General features: G+C 40.0%; 1 protein-coding gene across 28 annotated transcripts in view; it reads left to right on the forward strand.

The window, feature by feature from the left end:
- Nucleotides 1–23,082, forward strand: part of ESRRG (estrogen related receptor gamma) — a 618,074-nt gene that overhangs the window by 166,323 nt on the left and 428,669 nt on the right. For 18 of the 28 annotated variants that reach the window (XM_041722047.1, XM_041722064.1, XM_041722050.1 and 15 more), the window contains one exon: nt 17,762–17,853. The exons of 8 other annotated variants lie outside the window; for them this stretch is intronic. The gene's annotated coding sequence lies outside the window, so the exon portion shown is untranslated. Of the gene's footprint in view, nt 1–9,164; nt 9,699–17,761; nt 17,854–23,082 lie in introns of those variants that run through there. 2 more of the 28 variants (XM_041722060.1, XM_041722067.1) reach the window with 2 other exon arrangements.

Below are 23,082 nucleotides of genomic sequence, written 5' to 3' on the forward strand. Positions count from 1 at the left end.
CAACATTATTATGTCACTGAACCTGAAGTGCTGAGGTCAAAAGTACACGTGAAGTAATTATGGGCCTGGAGGACCATGCTTCAGTTCAAAGGAAAACAAGCAGGGCCAAGAGGGAGGATGAGGGAGTCAGGGCAGAGGGGGAAAGGCAAGAAGAAAGGGAGCAAAGCAAATCCTGAAATATGATCATTGGCATGAACAGAAATTTTACCCTCAGCATTTTCCTGCTATGCTTTGGGAAATGAAAAAAAATAATGAAGGAAAAAAAAAAGCCAGCAAGCCTTTAAAACTTCGCTCTATTGCATTACTCAGAGAAGCTTTGGAAAACAGAGGGGTTACATAAATGAGAGCAGGTGCGGTCGTGCAGAGGTAACTATTCAGCATATGTAAGTGCAGTTGGAAAATCATTGTCTTGCAGAGAATACTCGAAATTGGTCCCTAATGGCCTTGGTTTTTGTCATATGGTCTTGATTATAAGGCTAAAATTGCATTGCCATGCCTTTAGTGTGAACGAGATGGATGGATAATTATTACGTGCGCTGAATACCTTTCTGCAAGGAGGAACCAGGACATCCCTGGTCACTGGAGCTACCATTTCGCCTGGCTGTCAGAAAAGCTCTAAGCGGCCAATTCATCACTATATTTATGTGGAGGAGAAATGGAAATGTGCCTCTCTGGTTGGATGTGCACACTCCCACATACATATACATATGCAGATTGTAGACAAACCAAAGTGGCCCAATGTGAGTGATTGTGAGTCAATGTTCAGAGAAGCAGTAACATTAGTGGAAATGAGGGGTACAGAAATGAAACAGTGAGCTCTGTAGAAAATTGATGGCTTTTGGTGGTGTCCACATGCCAGGAGCTGGCACCAAAGCACTGCTAGGAAAGATTTGGGGCTCCGTTCGAAATGCTGCAGGAAGTTAAAAATGATTGACAATAGACGTTGTCAAGTAAGCGAGAAATATTTGTAGAAGAGCAATGTTTTTAGATACTCTGAAAGGGGAAAAAAAATCTTCCCTTCGTTAATATGTATTTTTTAAACCAATTTTGCTATTTTACACAGCGCTCGGAGACCCTCTCAGAAGGTGGGTATAATGACAGTTAACTAGAATTCCAGCTGCTATTGCAATTCTAGAATAAATTGTCTGGCTGTTTGATAGTTGCTACCACCACCTTTTCTGGCAAGGACGTCAGAGGAAGATACCATGGGGAATAAGAAAAAAACAGTGCTCTGTCCTGAGCAGGTAAGATTCAGGACTGCACTAAGATCCCCAGCCGTGATCACACGACTCATTCATACATCGTGGGGATGTTTATGATGGATCCTGGCCTCGGAGGCTGTGGCTTCCCTTTTCTCTGTTGCCCTTTGCAAAATATGAGCAATTAGCTAGGAGGGCCACTGCCTCTTTTACACTGAACCTTGAACTTCAGAGCCAGCACCGAGGGCAGAAGCCAATCATAGTTTGCTGAACAGCTCATAGAAAGGCTGATGTGAGTGTAGACACAGGCTTGAGAGAGCAAAGTTCTCAGTCTAAAAACCAAGTTTGGAAGTTTTCTGATTGCGGTATGGCATTTGCCACTCAGGGCCCAAACGGTGTGTATGTCAGAGGAGTGGTGTGAGTTGGTTGATGAGCTAATTAGTCAATCATCCCAGCTGTTCTGCTGCTGAGGTTTGATTGTTTTGATGCAGGATGTATATTGTAAGGTAAGGAGTAGCCAAAACATTAACGATGGCTGTTTCTTGCAAATGAAAGAGGAAGGGGAAAAAATAAAATTATGGAACCTCTCTCTTTATATACACACATATGCAGAACCAATACACGATGCAAGACATATATATGTGTGTGTGTATATACATATATATATTATATATTACTGTACAAAAGTATTTCATGGAAAGTATCAGAAAACCTATAATAATTATTTTCGCATATTTAATACAAGTTTTTATTTTCAGGTATGTATATATACGTATATAGTGATACGTGGTTTCATTATACCCATTATTATGCTACACACATGATAATTAAATGTGGGATTCTAGGGCAATACAAGATGAGAGTTACACTATTTTGGTGCTGTTTTTAGCTTTCATTTCTATTGAAAAATACTAAATTAGTAGCATTTTTTGATTCCTGATTTAGCTCTTTTAATAAGACGCAGAAGCTAAAAACAGCCCAACCAAGCAGTTGAAGTCTTATCACAAGCCAGTAAGATCAATAGCTAAAAAAAGTATGAAAAGTTTTTGAGTGACAGCTTAAAAATGGAAAATTTAAATATATATCGCTGCCTTCTGCTCCATTGTGTAATGCATAAAGCCCACTTTGGCAGTATGTTTTTAAGCAGTCAAGAAAGTGATTTATTATTATCGCTGGATTTGTGTTTATGTTCCGTGCTGTAAACTATGCTTATAGCAATATATCTGTATTAAGGCATTAATACTAGGAGTGCTACCTAAGCTTAACATTACTAATATTGTTCAAAGTGGAGTTTATTGGGCTATAAATAGTAACATCAGTATTGACACTTGCTGCATCATCTAAGTGCCTGCGTAACGGTGTCTGATGCTAAATGACCATGCTGCTGACAGTATATAAAACATAAATAGTGACTACGAGGGATATTTCATGGCTACTGCTAGTGTTTCTATTCTCCTTTGGTCTGCAGATAAGGAGATCTATGTGCTGAGACCTTCCTAGGTTTTCCCCGTGTTTGCCAGAGGATGTGATTAGAGAAAATCACGTCTGGATTTTAAACATTCCTGCTTCCCAGGACCACTAATTTTATGCCACAAATACAAATAAATAATCATCGTTCACTATAATGGACGGAGAGTGAGCAAATCAGGAATTGAGTTTGGTGTAACCTATGCTCAGGCTTCATAAGAAGCTGACGGTTGTTTAGTCATTCATTGGACACGTTGTAACGGAGGGTTGACTACTATCTTAATCAGTTTGGGCTGCTGTAACAAAATACCATAAACTGGGTGGCTTATAAATAAGAAAAATTTACTTCTTATAGTTTTGGAGACTGGGGATTCCGAGATCATGGTGCCAGCATGGTGGACATCTGGTATGGTCTCCTTCCTACCTTCCTACGAAAGCTGTCTTTTTGCTGTAACCTCATATAGCAGAAGGGGCAAGGGATCTCTCCTGAGCCTGATTGTAGGGCACTAATCTCACCATGAGGGGGTTCACTCTCTTGACCAAATCACCTCTCAGGGTCCCCACCCCCAAACCACCATGACATTGTGCTTTATAACCTAAGAATTTGAGAGGGTGCAAACATTCAATCCATAAACAACTACCCCGTGGTTGCCATGGACAAGCAAATGTTCTGAGTTTGATTTCTTTTGATGGTAATCAAGACAATATTTCAAATCTATTTGAATTATAGCAGATACACTCTCCTTTCTTAAAAAGCTATAAACAATAGAACCGCTCTTTCTTAAAAGTTGCGTTCAGAAGGCAAAACAGTCACATGAGGCATGAATAGGCTAATTTATCTAGGTGCTTTAACTTTAATCTGTAAGCATGAGTGACATATATTAAATTAAGCTTTGAGTTCATTAAAGTTGGAGGAGAAGTGTCCTATCTGCTAACTCAGTCCTTCATTCACTCACCATACTTTCATGGAGCACTGCTATGTGCTGGAAACTGCATGGCTCTCCGGAAAATTAACAATAAGTGGAGCACATCCCTTATCCTAAAAACACAGTCAGATGATATCACATTTTGCTGAGTTAATCCAAAGGAATTATGAAAAAGTTATTTTTTTACCCCCAAACTAATAAAAGAGGTGAATTAGATGTGTGAAATGATAACGATCAAACATATTTTTGTTAGCTTGTAATTTCTCGCTAGTTTGTTATAGAATATGATAGAGGCAAGCTCATTGAGATGCTAAGATATTCATGTACTGCCTTTTTCACCTCAGATATCTTATTCCTGGAACTGATTGGATAGTGACAAGAAAGATACTGGTTTGGGTAACCCATAAAGGCCAGACAGCTTATGATGTAAGATATTAATGCTAGGTGGTGTGCCAACCTTGCTCACGATTATTAATCTTATTAAAAATAAAGTTAAGCTAGCATTGACTGCCAGCATTGAAAGAAGGTTGAGTGCCAGCATAGATGGCGAGCCAGGAGAAGGGGATCTTCTCATCCAGAAAACAAGAAATACTCATCTTTCCAAAGCTGTAAAAGTTCATGCCTTAATGAAACCTTTGATTCTCCCGTAAGGAAACTTTAGTATTACTTGACTTACTTTGCAGTAAATAAACCTGCATCCTTTGCACGTGTGCAGATAGTGACTGTGGTTACTGGACAGGAAACAAAGAATGGGGGAGTCGCCACAAAAGTTTTTTTTTTTTTTTTCTCTTTTTACATCCTTATCCAGAAGGAGGGAGCAGGAGGTGGATGTGGCTGGCCAGAAGAGCACAGTTCAAGAAGCCTGTAGAAACAGGAAACATTAAATTCTAGAGTTTCAGGATGGGGAAGGTGTTGGGAAGGCAGGGTGCTCTGTTCTTTTCCAGTTGGTTTACTGGCAGCTTTCAAATAACACTGAGTCCACAGTAGACACCTTTCTCCTCCAAAGTCTGTCAGGGTTCCATAAAGAACTCAAAGCACATTAAGCATATGTTATTGTTTCTCAGGCCCTAAATGCAGCCTTGTAAAAATGCACAAAGTGATGGCAGAGTGAAGGCTAACAGCCCAGGGACCTATGAAATCCAGTGCTTTTTCATTGATTCCTTGTTGCCTCCTTTGTTCGTTGAAATATTCAGCTTTGGTCTAAAAAGCAGCTAAAAACCTTATGCAAAGAGCTTGTAAACAAACACCCACTTGAACCATCTGGTCTTGTAACACATACAAGTGATTAAGCTTCAGAGCTATGATTGTTAAATTTTTAAAAACACAACAATTCCAAACACCCCCATATAGACTCCTTATACAAGTTTATAGGGAAGAAAACATGGGATGCTTTCTATAGTAAATAATACAGAGAGATTAAACAATCTTTTGATTTCCCTACCTCATGTCCTCCTTCTCTTTCTTCATCATGAGTGTTATAGGGTGAGAAAGGCTAGAGATAGAAACATATAGACTGAAAATACATTTATAATTCCACTATATTGAGTCTGCATGGTCAACAATGTAGGATAGTTGCTTATCTTTACCTTTTTTTTTTTATCTTTACCTTCATAATTATTTTTGCCCTTGCTAGAGAAACACGTGGGCTGGAATATATGTGTGTGCGCGCCTGCATGCAAGGGGGTGTCTTCGTTCCTTCTAGAATATATTAAGCAATCCAGGCTATTTGCAAATAATGAATTCATACTTTTTGTCCATAATGACTGAAGAAAGTCAGGTCGGGGGAAATTAAATATGTTAAGAGCTCTCATTTTAATTGTATAATATCGATACTGTCTTTAGAGTTAATTTCCTTGACAAGTTGTAGGGCCTATAGATTGGATTCTTCATATATTTCTAACATGGAAATGATTCTAAACTGTGACATTTCATTTAGGTGACATCACGAAAGTGAAAAGGAATAAACTGCACATTGTACCACAGCATATGGAAATAACACAGCTTTCTAGCTGATGACTGTGGAAGAGAATAACACAAAGAACCAAAAATTCTCAAGTGAAATAAACTCTTAAGTGAGAAATTGATAACATGTTAGGCCTCTGTTTCTATCTTCTCAATCTTGACCAGCTCTCATCCCTAGATTTAGCTAGATTTATTTTATCAGCTGGGAGGAGGAAAGGCAATAGTTCAAAGAAGAGAAAGAGTGTTTAGCAAACCACCAAATGGTAAATAGTGTAGACATAAGTCTATATAAGCCACAATGAGAATTCCTGATTGAGAGGAGTCTCTTTCATGTGGTGATTTGAAGGCTGAGCAACCTCTGTCCTGTTACTCTCTGACTCAGTAAGTGGCATCCAGGGTTGCCCATATCATCTGTCGTCGCCGTCTTCTTCTTCTCCTTCTCCTTCTTCATTTAAATTCAGTTTGCCAACAAATAGTATCATACCCAGTGCTCATCCCCCCACACTCATCAAGTGCCCTCCTCAGTGCCAGTCACCCAGTTACCCATCCCCCCACACTCCTCCCTTTTGCAACCCTTTGTTTCCCAGAGATAGGAGTCTTTCATCATTTGTCTTTCTCTTTAATTTTTCTCAATTCAGTTTCCCTCCTTTCCCTTATAGTTTCTTTCGCTATTTCTTATGTTTCACATATGAGTGAAACCATATGATGATTGTCTTTCTCTGATTGACTTATTTCACTCAGCATAATACCCTCCAGTTCCATCCACATCGAAGCAAATGACAGGTATTCATCCTTTCTGATGGCTGAATAATAATATATACAACATCTTTATCCGTTCATCTGTCGAAGGACGTCATGGCTCCTTCCACAGTTTGGCTTTGTGGACATTGCTGCTATGAACATTGGGGTACAGGCGTCCCGGCATTTCACTGCATCTGTATTTTTGGGGTAAATACCCAGTATTGCAATTGCTGGGTCATAGGGTAGCTCTATTTTTAACTTCTTAAGGAACCTCCACACCGTTTTCCAGAGTGGCTGCACCAGTTCACATTCCCACCAACAGTGCAAGAGAGTTCCCCTTTCTCCACATGCTCACCAATATTTGTCATTTCCTGTCTTGTTAATTTTTTAGCCATTCTCACTGGTGTGAGGTGGTATCTCATTGTGGTTTTGATTTGTATTTCCCTGATGCAAGGTTGCCCACATCATCTGCAAGAACCTGTGGAAAGGGAAGTGCTGGGGATCCCTGGGTGGTTCTGTGGCTTAGCGCCTGCCTTCGGCCTGGGGTGTGATCCTGGGGTCCCAGGATCGAGTCCCGCATTGGGCTCCCTGCATGGAGCCTACTTCTCCCTCTGCCTGTGTCTCTGCCTCTCTCTCTCTCTCTCTGTGTTTTTCATGAATAAATAAAATCAAAAAAGAAAGAAAGAAAGAAAGAAAGAAAGAAAGAAAGAAAGACAGACAGAAAGAAGGAAGGAAAGAAAGAAAGAAAGAAAGAAAGAAAGAAAGAAAGAGAAAGAAAGAGAAGTGCTATAGTATGCAGGACACTTTGTAGTATTTTTCATTTGTTAAGAAAGAAACAAATTAATTTCTTTTTCAGTGATGTGGTGCTAATCTGCCTCTCTGGAGGGTAAAAACACCCCACCTGATTTGTAATGTTTGCTGATTCCCATGGTGTAAATACTCTCATGTGGCTGATTTCAAGCTACCAACATGAAGTCACTCAACATGGATTGGGAAGAGAGATGCAGTCAGTTCTAGCAATCTGGAACAAGCCACTCTAGCACCACATTTTACTAATAATTCTGAGAAGACACATCTGGGGCAGGCTGTTGGTGAGCAGGTAGTGAGTGTGCATTTTCCCTTTTGTATCTGACCCAAGAAAAGATTCACTTTGGAGTGGATTCTTTATCATTTAAAAAACCATCAGTGTCCAGGTGATGTATAGAACTGTTGAGTCACTGTATTGTACACCTGAAACTAATGTAACACTGTATTAACTAACTAGAATTAAAATAAAAATGTTGAAAAAATTTAAAAAATTAAAAACCATCGGGCACTTGGGTGGCTTAGTTGGTTAAGTGTCCAACTCTCAGTTTTGGCTCGGGTCATGATCTCAGGGTCGTGGATCAAGCCCTGCATCAGACTCCACACTCAGCAGGGAATCTGCTAGAGATTCTCTGTCTCCCTCTGTCCCTGCCACTCCCCCACCCATGGCTGTTTCCCTCAAATAAACAAATAAGCCTTTAAAAAAATTAAAAACCATCAGTGTATGATGTGTTCTTATCAAGAATAGTTGGGGGGGTATACAGTTTTTGAGTCAGAGAAAAATAGCTTTTTGAGTTTTTGAGTCAGAGAAAAATAGCTCCAAGGGCACAAGCTGTCCATCTTGTACTGAATCCTGGGTCACTGTCAGGCAATATTTAAAACCTCTAGGACGAGTTTCCAAAGAGTGTATCAAGAAGTCAGATGTCACTTCTGGAATTTCGTAGGATTGTTCCCGTAATTGTTTTCCCAAAAGTGGGAAGGATTTGGAGATGGAATGGATAATGGTGATGAGAGAAAAGAGATGCCAAGGATGATTCCTTTATTTCTGTCTGTACAGTAAGCTGTAAGGATGCTGGTGTCATTTCCTGAGAGGAGCTAAGAAGTCATGTGAGCTTGTCTGTGTTTAAAAACAAACAAACAAACAAATAAAAAACAGGCATAAAAAAACACAAAAACACGCACACACAAAAACAACTCTGAAATTCAAATGGATCCTCAGGTCTCAATTGATGAATTTATTAAGATTGTTATTAATCCATCAATGGCTGCATTGTTTCTAAAATCTCCACTATTCCTTGTCTACCTTTTTGCAAAGGGTTAAGTCATGTAATGATCAGCTTGATTCACACTTAACCATTTTGCTTGATCCATGCACACTCTTGAATCAGAGTGCAACGGCCCAGATGGGGGACCGAGGCGTGTGATGCACTAGGCTTCAGCCCTGTGGTTTTTTGCTGCGTGTGGTTTTGTTTTCAAGTGTTAGCATCTTTCAAGTGTTAAGGTTTAGCACCTCTTGAACTGATGGCATCGTGGTGTGAGTCTATACCGTCAAGGCCCAGGGTTTCATATTCGGTGCTTGTCGCTTTGTTTAATTCCGAGGGTCACAAAAACATCAGCAAGATTTCACTCTGTACTTTCCCTTTGGAACACCAGCTGAGGCAGATCAAAACCTAAGAACGAATTAAATCTGGAATGCGTTGGTAGTAGCCCGTTAACTGGTTGGTTTGAGGCTGATTGCTATTTTGGGAAAGTACTAAAACTGGTAATGACGGACAGAAGCATTGAGGTTTCTCAAAAAGTTAATCCATGCACTTAGTAAATAATGAGCTGTTCTGGGGAACAGCTCTCCTCCTCCCCTATTTTGTGATGATGGTGAAAAGTAAGCTGCTCCGAAAACTAACTTTCTTCATGCCAACCTGCCCTATTGGGTTTCTTCACACACCCCCCCCCCCTTAACTGCGGTCTGCCAAAAAAAAAAAAAAAAAAAAAAAAAAAAAACAGAACTAGGGCTTGGCACACCAGTTTTGATCAGAGCAACCATCAGAATCATAATGTCCTAAGTACAAAGCTCACTAATTGAATTTCATTCACTGGACTGAAATATAGCAGCCAAGACAGAGAACACTGTCGGCTGTTTTTTATGAGGTCCAGAGTCGAAAGTCATTTTTAAAATGTGAGTGATGCAATTTCTTGTATCTTTCATTTAAAATGCTACTTGGTAAACAGTGTTTCAGATTAGTGTATTTGTAATTTAAATGAAGACAATACATCAAGCTGCATCTGAAAAGAAGGAAGTTTAGGGAATGATTCATTCCTCTTTTTGCGTGATCTACTGTAGAAAATAATAAATAAATAGGTAAGGGGGGGAAGGTTTGTGGATTTTAAAAGACAAAACTGAACTATTTCTAAAACAGAGCCAGTCCCAACAGCTAAGTCTTTGTTTTCTTCAAGCAGACTCATACATTCTGTCTAATTCATTTTTTATTTTCTCTCGGGGTCTGCTTGCAGATTTGCCTCAACAAAGGAAGCATCATGTTACATCTTTTAAATAATTGATGGCTCTCAGTCCAAGCCAGCTCGAAGGAAATTCTGAAAATAGGTACTGATTGAGCAAATGCCTCCTTCCTCCTCCCCATCCCCTTCTAGAACACGCCCCGCTCATCTCTTCCCTCCTGGCCCTTTGCTGCTTTGCCTCCCTCTTGACCAGTAGAGGAGGATGATATCATTTGGACTAAGGCTTTATCTACCACTCGGTATCCCTCATTTGTTTCATATCATTCTATATATTTTATTAAAGACGGGGGAACTGTTAATTACAAGCTCACTGATGTAATGAAAAGTTCTTAATTAATCACCAGAAATGTTAGGTCATGATCACCACCAGAGATGGTTTGTTGGGAATATAAAAAAAAATGAGGCTTAGAGCGTGTCCCTCTAAATTTAAAGTATGCTGTCACCAAGGGTCGAGTTGCCCCGGAAGCTGGGTCAACTGTGGCCTTGCCAGCCCCAGCTCTTCTGCAAGTTCAAGTGCTGGAAGCTGACCTGTGTTTCACTCCCCCTCCCCAAAAAGAGAGAGAAAGGCACCTGCATCTTACTTCACTGTTGAGTATTAGCGATTGTCTACAGCTTGGAAGACCCATCCCTGCTTTAAGACAGGTGTGGTTGGTAGGACCTTGGGCTGGTCCACCATGAACCTGGCTTCTGGTCATGACTTTGTAAGTCTCTTTGCCTTCCAAGGCCCCCCTTTCCTTGCTGGTGAAATGCATACTTTGGACCTTTCCTTGACAGTGAAATGCAGACTTTGGAGTGGATGATCTCCAACATCTACCCAGCAATGATATTCTTGTGTCCTCCAGAGAGGAGGATAGACCACAAGGAAGTTGCCCTCCATTCGAGAGCATTCATGTATTCCAACTTAGAGTGAATGGACTGTGTGCTCGCCCATAGGTAACCTTCCTCTCTCTTTACATTATTTTCCTTTTCTTGTAGTCTGTTGCTTATTTCTTCTCTTCTGCTGCTTATCAATCCTTTCCTTTCCTGGCCTGACTTTCTGCACCATCAGGGTCAGAGTGGAAGGTTAGAGTCAAGGATCTTGGCCACTTATTTTTAAAATATCCTGCCCTCACAGAAGAGCTGTCTCCATCAGAAATTGCATCAGAAGGTAGCCAATATTGTTGAATTTGGGAAGACTAGCTATACAGTGGCAACTATTGGGAGATCTAAATCTGGAATTCTAAGTTAGAGCTCAGTTAACTGAGGGAGAGCTTTACATTGTATCCATCACTGAAAAAGCTATAGCTAAATTGATGGATTATTGTCTGCTCTCAAAACAGTATCACAATCTCTGACCTACTCTCCCTTTCAAGGGACATTTTAAGGTATCATATTGCTCACATTGTTCCATTTTTCTCTCTTAATATAGCAAGCTTGGTGAGGGGTGGGGAGCTAAAGCCATCTTTGCCCCGAATCTACCCCAAAACCCGATGCTTGTTTGAGTTATCCCGTGCCAGCCTGGGAAAATCCTTTTTGATTGCCTTTAGTGAAATATTTTTTTAAACCCTTCGAATAAACTGATTTAGAACCCCCAAACAACATATGGCAGGGAATCTAGAAAGTTGAGAATTTCTTCTATGTATCTCCTACTATTCTAATGTTATATTCAGAACTATTTGTGTTTTCCCTTTTAAAAACCTACTGTTATCCATTCATTTTTGAGACTGTATTATGCGCAGGCTTTTGTATCTGTATTTAAGTAGATTACAGGTAATGCCTCCTGGTAAGATGTATTCCTAAAATGTGCTTTTCTCTAAGAGATGTTAATCGTTGAGTTCTACTGTAGTGCTACCATGTTTCAGGAACATTTTGTGTTAAACAGCTTCTCTTTTTATTGGAATATCCATTATTAGTGCCATTTTGGAACTTGAAGAACAGATCTTTCTCCTTCTGAAGGTAGAGAGATAATTCCCCGTCTTCTAAGGTGCTGACTCAACCACCTAGAGACTGGTGATGGTGAGGATGGGGGTAGTGCAGGGGTCAGTGACTATTGCCTTGGGGTCAGTGACTGAGTGAAGGAAGGGATGCTGGTGATTTAGTCTCTAGATCTGCTCTAAAAGCATCCTCTGGGGGTGCCTGGGTGGCTCAGTCAGTTAAGCATCTGACTCTTGCATTTCATCTCAGGTCATGATCTCATGGGTGGTGAGATTGAGTCCTACATTGGGCTCTGCACCAGCAAGGAGTCTGCTTCTCTCCCTCTCTCCCTCTTCCTCTGCTCCTCCCCCTGCTCTCACTCTCTATATATATAAAATAAATCAATAAATCTTTTAAATTTATTTTTATTTTTTTTAAGATTTTATTTATTTATTCATGAGAGACACAGAGAGAGAAGCAGAGACACAGGCAGAGGGAAAAGCAACCTCCCAAGGAGGAGCTCGATGTGGTACTTGATCCTGGATCCCAAGATCATGCCCCGAGCCAAAGGGAGATGCTCAACCACTGAGCCACCCGGGCGCCCCAGATCTTTTTTTTTTTTTTAATCCTCTGGCATAGGGAAGGGAATCCAGATGCTACTTCCCCTAACCCCTTGCTATGCAACCATAGTGGAGTAGCACCATTCACATTGGAATCTGTGTGTAAGATGCCTCCTGAAGTTTTTGATCCTACAAATCCTTCTTTTGTAAGACAGACCTCATTTTATGGCACTTTACTTTATTGCACTTTCAGATGCTGTGTTTTTGCAATGCAAAAATCCATGTGAATATATCTGGTAATTTTTAATCCTGGAATTCTTTTTTTGTCAGTTCAAATTGTCCAGTCTCAATAATTAATTGAATATAGGCAGTTCTTAGTTTACAAATTGGTGGTGTTCCTGTGTATCTCTTAAAACTGGTTGGTTGTAATTCAGAATACTTCCAGACAGGAAAAATTATGTAAGTAGTAGTGATGTTCTTAATCATACTGTAACTGAACTTCAAAATGTTTACAACAGTTTGTTATCTCTTCTTTGGGAAATTATCTGCAGCATTGAATAAGAATCTTTCAACTGGGTTGGTTGTCACCATTTAAAACAGAATTAATCTGGGGAAATGTACATTGCATTTTGTAGTAAGAGGAGATCATTGAGGCAATGGGATCAAATTCCCATCTGTGTCCCCTCACCCAGGACCCCTAAATGGGATAGAACCTGAAATGGAGCCCGAGATGTACATAGCAAAAATATGCAGACACTGGATTTTCAGAAGAGTAGTCAAAGGGCCAATTTCTAATTCATTCTCCCCCCCCCCACCCCCTACCTCCCATGCATTGCCAAATAACAAGATCCCAGTTGCCATGGGACAACTAGTTCATGTATCTTGAGTCCTAGAACATTCCCAAATTTCTTAAGGGATTATGGAAGACTCTAAATCCATCTTTTCTCTCCTTGCTGCAATTCCTGAACATCTTGCACAGGACCAAGAGGGAGTTTAGCAACTCAGGTAGTAATTCTTCCTTCCTAAGACTCTGACTGTCACTGTGGGCTGCCTCCTGTGTGATGGGAGGTCCCAGATAGCATGATCCTGAGTTGAAGGCCTCTTTTCAGACGTAAGCTCTATGTGTGGGATCAAAAGGAGAATTCATTCTAAAAACTTGTGATTGGGGGCTCCCTGGGTGGCTCAGCAGTTTAGTGCCTGCCTTTGGCCTGGAGCGTGATCCTGGAGTCCTGGGATGGAGTCCTGCATCAGGCTCCCAGCATGGAGCCTGCTTCTCCCTCTGCCTCTGTCTCTGCCTCTCTCTCTCTCTACGTCTATCATGAATAAATAAATAAAATCTTAAAAAAAATAAAAATAAAAACTTGTAATCATAATGTGAACAATATTTTGAATTTTCATTAATTTCAGTAATGGGCTTTGACAAGTTGTATAATTTAAATGTTAAACTTGAAATCACAGCCAGGTCAATCATGACCATTGGCAACGTTATGCAGACAGCAACTTCTTATCTGATGAAATCAGCACCCGAAGAAATTTGGATCCTACAACACCTTCTTTTGTTAAGATATACCTCATTTTATTGCACTTTGCTTTATTGTACTTTCAGATACTGTGTTTTTTACAGATAGAAGGTTTATGGCAACCCTACATCCAACAAGTCTATTGCACCATTTTTTCCTCCAACAGCATTTGCTGTATGTCACATTTAGCTAATTCTCACAATATTTCAAACTTTTTTGTTATTATTGTATTTGTTATGCTGATTGATGATCAAGGATCTTTGATATTACTATTGTAATTGTTTTGGGGGCCACAAATTGCATTCATAGAAGACAATGAACTTAATTGATAAAGGTTGTGTGTATTTTGACTGCTCCACCAACTGGCAGTGGCCCTTCTCTCTCCCTCCCCTCTGGCCTTCCCGGTCTCTGAGACACAACAATATTGAAATCAGGACAATTAACAAGCCTACAATGGCCTCTGACTGTTGCAGTAAAAGGAAGAGTCTCACATCTCTCACTTTACATCAAAAGCTACAAATGATTAAGCTTAGTGAGAAAAGCATGTCAGAAGCTGAGACAGGCCAAAAGCTAATCCTCTTGCTCCAAACAGTTAGCCAAATTGTAATGCAAAGGAAAAGTTCCTAAAGGAAATTAAAGGTGCTACTCTCAATGAATGTGTGAATGGTAAGAAGGTGAGACACCTGTTGCTGATAGGGAGAAAGTTTTAGAGATCTGGCTAGAAGATCAAACCGGCCACATAATTCTTTGAAGCCAAAGCCTAATCCAGAGCAAGGCCCTCACTCTTCAATCCTGCGAAGGCTGGGAGAGGTAAGGAGGCTGCGGAAGAGAAGTATGAAACCAGTGGAGGTTGGTTCATGAGGTTCAAGGAAGGAAGTTGCCCTTAGAACATCAAAGGACAAAGTGAAGCAGCAGATACTGATGTAGAAGCCACAGCAAGTTATTCAGATGATCTGTGATAATTTGTGAAGGTGACTACACTAAACAGCAGATTTTTAATGTAGATAAAACAGCTTTCTATCAGGAGAAGATGCCATCTAGGATTTTCATAGCTAGAGAGGAGAAGCCAATGCCCAGTTTCACAGATTCAAAGGACAGGCTGACTCTCTTGTTAGGAAGTGATGCAGCTGGTGATTTGCAGTTGGAGCCAATGCTCATTTCCTATTCTGAAAATTCTAGGGCTCTTAAGAATTAGGCCTAGTCTACTATGCCTGTGCATAGTACACACTGAGTGTGGAGCCTGCTTAATATTCTCTCTCTCCCTCTGCTCCTATCCACCTTCCCACCTTCCCCACTCAGGGTCTCAATATCTCTAAGGAAGAAAGAAAAAGAAAGAAAGAAAGAAAGAAAGAAAGAAAGAAAGAAAGAAAGAAAGAAAGAAAGAAAGAAAGAAAGAAAGAAAGAAAGAAAGAAAGAAAGAAAGAAAGAAAGAAAGAAAGAAAGAAAGAAAGAAAAAGAAAGAAAGAGAAAGAAAGAAAGAAAGAAAGAAAGAAAGAAAGAAAGAAAGAAAGAAAGAGAAAGAAAGAAGAAGAAAGGAAGGAAGGAAGAAGGAAAGAAGGAAGGAAGGAAGGAAGGAAGGAAGAGAAAGAAACACATTTTATAAGGCTATAGCTGCCATAAATAATGATTCCTCCTCTCATTGACGTGGCAAAATAAATTGAAACCTTCTGGAAAGGATTCACCATTCTGGATGCCATTAAGCACAGTTGTAATTCATGGGAAAAGGTCAAAATGTCAACATTAACAAGTGTTTGGAGGAAGTTGATTCCAACTCTCCTGGATGACTTTGAGGAATTGAAGACTTCAGGGGGAAGAAGTGCCTACAGGTGTAGTAGAAGTAGCATGAGAACTAGAATTAGAAGTGGAGCCTACAGATGGGACTGAATCATGCAACCTCCTGATAAAACTTTAATGGATGACGAGTTGCTTCTTGTGTCCAAGTAAAGAAGATGGTTTCTTGAGATGGAATCTACTCCTGGTGAAGATGCTGAAGATACTGTTAAGACTGTTGCAGTGACAACAAAGGAGTTTGAATATTACATAAGCTTAGTTGACAAAGCGGTGGCAGGCTGTGGGAGGATTGACTCCAATCTTGAAAGAAGTTCTACAGTGGGTGAAACGCTATCAAACAGCATCACATGCCACGGAGAGATCATTCGTGAAAGGAAGCATCAATTGATTCAGTAAACTTCATTGGCTTATTTTAAGTACTTGTCTCATCCTCCCCAGCCTTCAGCAACCAGCACCCTGACCAGTCAGCAGCCATCAACACTGAGGCAAGACCCTCCACCACAAGGAAATCATGACCTGCTAAAAGCTCAGATGATGGTTAGCATTTTTGCAGTAGGATATGTACATTGTTTTTTAGACATTATGCTATTGCACACTTACTAGATGACATATCATGTAAACATAATTTTTGTATGCACGGGGAAACCGGAAAATCCTTTGACTCCCTTCCTTTCAATTGTTGCTTTATCTCTGTTCTGGAACCCACCTGCAGTATCTCCAAGGGATACCTGTACTTCTTGAGTTGTAAGCTTTCTTTTTAAAAAAACTAACAACCGAAACTAGTTCTCCTCAGGCTTCTTACCCTGTAGTGTCAGTTGGATGGGTTCTCTCCTAATGTTTCCTTAGACTTAAAGAAATTACAGCTTTTTAACAGGCCTCCTGTGTTCACAGTCCCAGGAAAAAATAGGGTTGAATTCCCACATTTGAGTCATCTTGCCTTCTTCCTCTCTCATTGAATGTACTGGAAAGGTCCTCCTGTTTTTATTTGCAAAACATTTTTCTTTCCTGATTCTGGACTCTGTCAAATTCCAGGCTCCACTGGAAACCTTGGTGTCTGGGCTTCGTAGATCATCAGCTCTTCGGTGTCTGCAAGAACTTATTTACAAATTATCCCTTTTGTCTTCCGGTAATCAAGTCGTTCCTGTTTAGCGTTAAAGCAAATGACCGAAGTCTGGTTCCAGTTGCTTTTTTGTAGTCTGACGGTGTTAGGGCGAAGTTGAAATTGAAACCTCAACTTGCTTAATTGTCCAACATTTTACTTTTAACTTCGTGCTTTAAAGGAAAGGGCAAAAGCTGAGTGTGAAGTGTGTCTTCAGTGATGATTTAGAACCTTCTAATCATGATTCAGGCATGTCTTTGGAGTGTTCACTCTCTAGAGTCTACAGCTTCCTCATTTGTGCCTCAAGGGGTGTGAAAGAACGTGGCCCGGGTGCCACCTGATGAATGAGTTTCCACATCTTTTACTTAATAAACAGCCCTGGAGTGTGTACCAAAGACATTGTTAGAGGCCTTCGGGTTGTCCATTGCTCACAACCTTCTCTTCTTCTCCTTCTCCCTTCCCTGGGCTGCAAGCCCACTGCGAATCCCCCTGGACGTCCAGCGGGTCTACTGGGTTGCTCTGAAGAGTTTTCTTTTAGAGAGGGGTAAAGATGGGAGAGGGATTTCAGTTATATCACATGGAATTGCCATGTTTATATGTCAAGATCAGTAGACTATCGATAGTTTTGTGAGGTTCCACCTAACGGTTTCTCCTGATAAATGTTCTACCTCAAACAAGTACATTTCGAAGTGCGCGTTGGCCTACAACCCACTGTGGAGTTACTTAAAACAGAAGCTTCAAGTTTCTCCAATCAGGAAACTCATGCTTCTCCTTACCTGCTTTATTTTTTTTCTGAGAATCACAGAAATAACAGATAAGACCCTCATATTTGGAGAAACTCGTGTATTTTGAGTCTGTTGCAAAATAAGTAGAAAATCCGTTGGTCCCTGTGATAGAATTTTTTTCTGAAAGTTCTAAATGGGAGTTATCATGGAAACTGCTTTGAGACCTTAACCAGAGCGTGCACTATAAATAAGAGAGGAGCAGAAGATTAATAAATCTGATAAAGCTGAGAAAGAAGAAAACTTAAAATAAGAAATGAGGACTGTTCTTTATTTGGGGCATTAATACAGCCCTGAGTGTGTGTGTGTGTGTATATATATATGTATATATATATGAAAATCAAAGACATGCTAAAGGCAGGGAGTGTGAAGCCGTAGCTACTAATGTGTGCTTAACTCTATTGCCTGGGAGATTTTATTAAATGCAGCGGCCAAGGAAATTGACCTCACTTTTTTTTTCCTTTTTTGGGTTGGATCCTTGCTCACGTCACATAAATGAATAGAGCTGACAATTTACTGGCTCATCAATGAAACAATATTAAATTATGAAGATGTAAGGAAAAAATCCTTCGCTAACATTGTTGCAGTTTGAAAGGTAAGCTGCCCCCTACAAGAGTAGGAGATATTAATGCTCATTTCCAAACCTATATAACATAAGGCCAGGTGATACACATTATAGGATGAAGTGGCTTCTTGATGGCTTTGATTCACTGTGGTCCTGGCATGTATCTCATTAACAACGTTCATGAAGAGGTTCCCACGTTTCTCTCATTCTGTCTTTTAAAATGCAAAAAAAAAAACAAAAAAAAAAACAAAAAAAAACATCGTTTTTCATGCTTCTAAAGTGTTTTATTTTATGGAATATTCTGACAAATTTGACTTTACTGAGTATGTGTTGCAGGGACCCTGGGGTTTCCTTTTGAAAAGAACCTGTTTTTATTGGTTCACTATATTGGCCATTAAGCCATGGCTGTCAGGGTTAGACTGTTTCTGAATTCTTGTCTTTGGGGCTGCACAAGAAGCAAAATACTGTTTTTCTTTATATCTTGTCCTGTGCTGGAGATAGGAAGCCTTCTCTTCTTAATTCTGTCTTCTGTGAACTTACTAGAAGTACTTGGTATGCCATCTATTACCAATTGAATACCTAGTACTTTCAAGTGTGCCTAGATGTTAAGTCTTTTTCACTTTATTTTTGAAGGAAAATCATCCTACTGTTCTTGGTTACCATCAGTTATTCAGTTGGTCAACCAGACCCAGGTCCATCTCATGCATTTGTGAGCCCGGTTATAATGACAATCCGATAAGATCAGAGTATGGAGGTTCTTTTTGGTGGAACCGTCCCTGCTTCCATCTGACTCCCATATTTGTTCACAACTCAGGAAAGGTAACCCCCCCACACCCCATGGCCAGCTCTTCCAAGGTCATACCAGTGATTTACCTGTTACCCCCCAGTCCCAGCTGCAGAGGCTGGTGCAGAGTAGGTGTGCAGGAAATCAATCTGTGCACGCTCCCTGCCGGTGATGCCCACCGCCCCCAACTCGGTACTGAACCCTCTGCAGTAAGTCAGATTTTCTGAGCAGCATTCAGCAGATTTTTGCTTCAATGTGGAAAATGGCACTTTAGAAGTCGAATTACCTTTTTCATGGCACCCAAGTTGCTTAATTTGCAAATTGAGAATAATTTAGGCAATGGGAGAATATGTTTCCATGTGTGAAGTGGATTGAAATGAGTTTTGTGTTCTCTGCTCCTTCAGCTCAAACTATCAAAAAATGGAGATCTGGCCAAAAATCATTCAGTTATATGATTCCAGGATATCATCTGTTGTTTTGCGTGGCATCAGTTTAGCTTTAATTATTGGTGATACCTAAAATCCGTGCTTCTGATAAACTGCGAGTGTGCCCTGCTTTAAGGAACCGGAATGGGCTTCAGATTTATGCTTATGGTGCCTTTGCACGAAGGGACAGTTATTTGTGCTCTAAAAATACCTTGGCTTTATAAAATAATTTATCACAAGATTCCTTTAAATAACCAGCTCTCTTAGAGCATTCAAAATATGATTTGATTTGAAAAATCAATGTCCACTCAACTTTTCAAGAACACATCTGCTTTGTAATGTGAGGCAGGTGAAGGGAGAAAAACCAGGCAAGAAGGAATGAGGATCTTAAGTGAGCTGAATAGGAATTAATTTTAATTTAGAAAAGAATTTACTTTTCTAGAGTTTCCTGGGGAAAACACCTTCACCTTTATCACCTCCAAAGTACATAAAAGGAAAAAAAAAAAAAAGCAGGCCAATTTGAGTTTGGAGAAGATAAATCTATTTCTCTGGTGGGTCGCATTCTGCATTATGCATGTGCGTAAAAGTGAGGTTTGCTTTGATCCTGACTATTAAAAGTTTATTTTTAAACTCAGACTGGGCAGGGATCCAGCGATGCTCTTTCCCCCTGCAGCACATCCTGGTTTCAGGTCCTCAGCCTGGCGGAATGGAACTAAGCAGCAGGAAGTAGTTGAAAAGTGTGGAGACTTGATGAGTGTTGAGGGTTTTTTCCCCCCTTCTTCCCCTCCATTTTTGAAATTCAAATTGAATGCAATTTTCAGCTCATTTGAGCCAGAATATACTGTTGCTGAGCTTCAGTGGCTCTTAAATTCAAACTCACAGGAGAAAACAGATATCATTTGTCACAGAGGGTGGGAGAGAGAGAACACTCCCCGCATTTTATTCATGGGAGGCAGAGCTCTAGTAACTAATTCAAACCTTTCTGACTAATCGACTAATCATTCACCAGCAAACTTATCAACTAATCAATGAAACCTTTAAGACACTCATCTTCGGAAGTTGGGAGCAATTTCCCCCTCCCTTTAAAACAAAGTCATTGTTCAAGTCTATTTTTGTATTGTTGGGATCTTAATACCTTTTTTTTGCAAACTGAGACAGACTATCATGGCAATCTTTTTCCTGCCCTTCCTGACAATTTTATTGTTTCCATCTTTAATGTCTTTGTCAATGTTCTTTATTTATGACCGAGGATTAGCAGAAAGCCTACTGCTGGCTGAGTGAGGCCAAAAATTTTGAGTTTTTTTTCTTCACCAAATGGACTGCCTGAAAAAGAGTCTTCTTTCTTGGGGCAAATGTAAATACCAATTAAAAGAGGAAGACCCACTCGTGCAGTCCTTGAGTTTGCAAGTGTGTCTTATCTTCAGGGTGGCTTCTTCAGCATGGCTTGAGAATGCCTCTCAGGAAACTTCTGCCACTGGATATGTGCCCGGGAAATGTAAATGATTTGAACAAATGATAATCTGAAATCCCTGCTCTAATTTCAGAAAGGATGTGATGTTGCAATTCTGGTCCTGAAATATAGGTTTTATGCCTTACCGCTGGTGCTTATCTTTGACTGTTTTAATGTAATCCAAAATTTCCATGGGAACATGAAGTCCATTAGACTTCTCTCCTCCTCTTCCTCCTCCTCCACCTCTTCCTCCTCCTCCTCCTTCCTCCTCCTCCTCCTCCTCTTCTTTCTTCTTCTTCTTCTTCTTCTTCTTCTTTCTTCTTTCTTCTTCTTCTTCTTCTTTTCTTCTTCTCCTTCTTCCTTCTTCTTTCTGTCAAGGTCTGTGAGAGACAATTATGATGTTATTTCAAAGTGAGTAGGAGAAAAACAATGCTCCCTAAATATTATCTATAATGAAATTAGCCCTACCCATCACATTTGGAGTTTAAAAATGCTCTGCAATGAGTATATGATCAAGCCATATATATTTGTGCTTATGTGTGTATGTGTCTACGTGTCTCCAAGGTGTCCAAGAATGTGACAGCAGGAATTTCTAAATAGTCATTTTCACATTAATAAAGGTGACAATAACTTGACAATAACTTTATCCTCTGTGTGGTAATATGCTTGTGCATTCGGCCCCTGGTAGCAGACATTTATTTCATTGCTTTTATAAAAAGGAATACCCTAACTTGTTAACCTGTCTTCTCGCTATTATACCTTAAGACTATATTATTGTTTCTTTGACTTCAGTCTAAGAAGCCAAAAACCTACCTTGACAAGGAATCCACATTTTTGTTAATTACTAAGGTAGTTAATAGAATTTTAATTTTTCTTCAGATATCAGATTGCTTCAATATGCAAGTAATTACCTACTGCTTACTATATGCTAGACATCCATTGTACTAAGATTTATAACATAAAGAATAGTGGCTTTCTAAATCCAAGTGAGGTAGACATAGGAAATGAAGTATCAGCATCAGCTAGGCAGAGAAGGTAAAGCTTGAGAAGCCCCCAGGTTCTCAAATGATTCTCAAAGATGCAGTCCTTCTCCTTGTCCCCAGGTGGTAGCCACTGGTCTGAAACAAATATGATCTAACTCGGAGGTGGGAGAAAGGATGATACACAAAAATCAGTGAAAAGGATAAGAAATATGCATTTTTAGGTGCTAAATGTATCCTATTCCTCAAACAATGCTTACATCACTGGGTAGGGGAAGGCAAGTGGGGTGCTGTCATCCTGCATTGTAAAGTGGGTAGGCCAGGGGTCAGTGGAGGAAAAGGTGGAGAGCCAGTTCAGGAGGGAGGAGAAGGCTGGAGTAGAAGGGAGAACATTTGAAGCAGGGGCTCAGAGGTGTGCTGGAGCTTAACTCACACCCTGAGGGCCAATTGTTAAATTTCTAGAAATTTCATGAACCAGCTTTTATGACATATTATTAAAAATTAAATTACATAAATTTATGAAAATTAAATTATATAATCTTATATGATTATTAATATGCATAATATATAATTATATATTAATATATATTAATTATATGATATATAATTATAATATATAATTATTCTTATATAATAAATCAACTATACTAAAAACAAATGTAACCAATACTGAAAATCATCACTTCCTAATTATTTCCCCTCATGCATTGCCATCACCTGTGCTCTTGAGATGTGCGCATGGTATCTGCCTGGTAAAAATATGTGCTGCTGTGACATGTTGCCCATCTCTTCCCAACTGCACATTCCCTGATGCCGTGTTGGTAGCATGGGTGGATGGGTTAAGCATCTGCCTTTGGCTCAGGTCATGATCTTGGGGTCCTGGGATCCAGCCCCATGTCAGGTTCTCTGTTCGGCAGAGTCTACTTCTCCCTCTCCCTCTCTCTGTGTGTTCTCCCTCTCCTCTGCCACCCCCCTCTGACTCTCAAAGAAAATAAATTAAAAACAAATAAAATGGGGAGACTGGGTACAGAGAAGTGAAGAGTCTGGCCAAGGAAAGGAGTGTGATTCAAATGCAGGCAGTTGCACCTAGAAGTTCACTCTGTTTGCTGCTGTTCAGTGTAAAAATGACAAACCACAGTGACCTGCCACCTGGAGCATTTCTGAGAAACTGAACTAATAGTATCATTTAGGAGCGAGAAGGGCACTCCTTCAGTTGTAGATAATTAACATTTTGGATGTGGGGAATCTAAGTGACGAGGCCCTCCTCGCAAATCAGCTTAGAGAAGGAGCACAAGCCCAAAAGAGAGAAAACCCCTGCACGTAGATGTGAGAAAATATTCATCATCACAGGGATTAAGCATAGAAAGAAAAGCTTTAGGGAAAAAGTAAGTGTTAGGAAGAAGAACAACGAAAAGAAACCGTGATGGAGAGAATGAACGATTGGAAAGAGAAGAGAAATATGGGAGGACATAACGTACAGTGTCATGAAGGTAAGGTAGGAAGAGTTTGTGAAAGTGTTGCTAATTAACAACACCAAGGGCTTCGGTGAAATTTTAAAATGGTAACCATATAACTTCTCATCCCATTTGATCACTTGCAGAGTGAAGGGGGTGCTATCAA

This window comes from Vulpes lagopus, chromosome 11 (genome assembly GCF_018345385.1).
Source record: "Vulpes lagopus strain Blue_001 chromosome 11, ASM1834538v1, whole genome shotgun sequence".
Taxonomy (NCBI): Eukaryota; Metazoa; Chordata; class Mammalia; order Carnivora; family Canidae; genus Vulpes; species Vulpes lagopus.